The sequence below is a fragment of the Gossypium arboreum genome, chromosome 13, assembly GCF_025698485.1.
Source record: "Gossypium arboreum isolate Shixiya-1 chromosome 13, ASM2569848v2, whole genome shotgun sequence".
Classification (NCBI taxonomy): domain Eukaryota; kingdom Viridiplantae; phylum Streptophyta; class Magnoliopsida; order Malvales; family Malvaceae; genus Gossypium; species Gossypium arboreum.
The window spans coordinates 96,079,177-96,081,292 of record NC_069082.1 but is presented as its reverse complement, the minus strand read 5'-3'; the positions used below and the strand labels follow the sequence as shown (position 1 = coordinate 96,081,292).

The 2,116-nt window shown below is 37.0% G+C and overlaps 1 non-coding gene across 1 annotated transcript; it reads left to right on the top strand.

Annotated features, from left to right (window-relative positions):
* The first annotated feature begins 499 nt into the window (after positions 1–499).
* Positions 500–605, top strand: LOC128287689 (small nucleolar RNA R71). The gene has a single exon (XR_008278389.1). It is a non-coding gene; the product is annotated as a small nucleolar RNA R71 (small nucleolar RNA).
* Positions 606–2,116: the final 1,511 nt, after the last annotated feature.

Sequence of the window (2,116 nt, the reverse complement as noted above, 5' to 3'; positions counted from 1 at the left end):
ACCCAGAGGATGTTGTGGTCTTTGATTTCCTTGACCGCCCCATAAGAAATTGGGGTGGTTCCTCCAACCTGCATTGTAAGTGTTACTATATGGGTTATTTTGGGATCGAGAGTTATTGTTACCCATATATTGGACTTGTTCCTCCTCGATGCTAGGGTTGAAGGGTTGATACTCTTTGCTTGCTCCTCCTCCATTCGTCTCGTACCTCATTACTAGATGTACCTGAGTGGAACCAAGTAAACCATCAATCTTTTTATTTAGAAGTTCTACCTGGTTTGGTAGCATAGTAACCGAATCGACATTATAAACGCCTGCTGTTATTGTTGGCTTAGTCCTCATGACTTGCCACTGATAGTTATTCAGTGACATCTCTTCTATAAACTCATAAGCATCTTCAGGTTTTTTATTATTGATGGTTCTGCCAGCAGCTGCGTCAACCATTTGTCGAGTCGAAGGATTCAGGCCATTATGGAACGTTTGAACCTGTAGCCAAAGTGGTAACCCGTGGTGTGGGCACCTTCTCAGTAAGCCCTTGTATCTCTCCCATGCATCGTAAAGAGTTTCTAAGTCCATCTGCACAAACGAAGAGATATCATTACGTAATTAGCCTTTTTAGCCGGTGGAAAATATTTTAATAGAAATTTTTTGGTCATTTGCGCCCAAGTAGTGATTGACCCTCGTGGTAATGAGTTCAACCACTGTTTAGCTTTGTTTCTCAATGAAAAAGGGAATAACTGAAGACGAATAACATCATCAGAAACACCATTAATTTTAAATGTATCGCATAGTTCTTAGAAGTTTGCTAAGTGAGCATTGGGATCCTCATCCTGAAAACCATCAAACTGAACAAATTGCTGTATCATTTGAATAGTGTTAGGTTTTAGTTCAAAGGTATTTGCAGCTACAGCAAGTCTAACTATGCTCGATTTAGTTCCTATTAAAGAAGGTTTAGCACAATCATACATAGTGTATGGAACAGGATTTTGATTAACCGCAATTGCAAGAGGTATCTGATTGTCTTGGTTTTCAACCATCTCTTCGGTTGGGGGTTAAGTATCGTCCTCTTGCTTGTTCTCTGTGTATCTTAAGCTTCGCCTTATTTCTCTTTGATGTCTATGAACTGTGCGATCGATTTCTTCGTTAAAAAGTAGTGGTCCTGACGGGTTTCTTCTAGTCATAAACTATAAAAACCTGGCAAGAGAAAGAAAAAAGTAAATTAATAAATAAAAATAAAATAGAATTAACTTGGAAGAAAAACAAATGGATAAACTAATAAAAATTGAGCATTCCTAATATCATAGTTCCCTGGGAACGGTGCCAAAAACTTGATCACGTGATTTCGTGATAGGTTTTAAATATTTATAATTAATCATTCTTGAAACTAACTATTATCGCGATGTAGGCAAGTGTACCTATAGAATAGTAGTACAGTTTTAGCAAGACATGATTGTTGAACCCAAGGGAACTAAAAGTACTAGTAATGACTGTCTTTTTTATTATGTAACCTAAGAATAAAGAGGTTTTGTTTGAACTAACTAATTATCTAAACTAAGAACTCACAGAGAATAGAATTGGGGAATTACTTTTGGGAAATCGATTGAATTAAGACAATACCTAAGAAAAAATCCACCTAGACAGTACTTGTTATTCTGGCTCCGAATCGGACGATTTATTCATTTAACTTGTTCCGTAGAGATCCCTATGTGACAGCCCAAAATTGACCCTAGTCGGGAAGTGGTTTCGGGACCACTAAACCGAGTCACCGAAATGTTTGAACGTAATATTTATTGTCTAGAATATGTAATTATGAATGTGCGAAAATTTCAAGCTTCGATTTAGTCGATTGCATGTGAATTCAGTTAGTAGGACTTGTGTGACACTTTTGAAATGTGATAGGCTAATCTATAAGGACCTAATAGTGCATGTAATCAAAAGGGAGGACTTGCATGTCAAATTTTCCCCCCCTAATTGATAGTGGCTGGCCATGACAAAGGATTATGGGCAAAGAAAACATGTCATAACATGTTTTGTTAATGCATGATGTAAAAAAATGATTAAAAATTAAGGATGTAGGAAGAGAAACAAAAAAAAATTGTGTGTGTGTGGTATTCTCCCC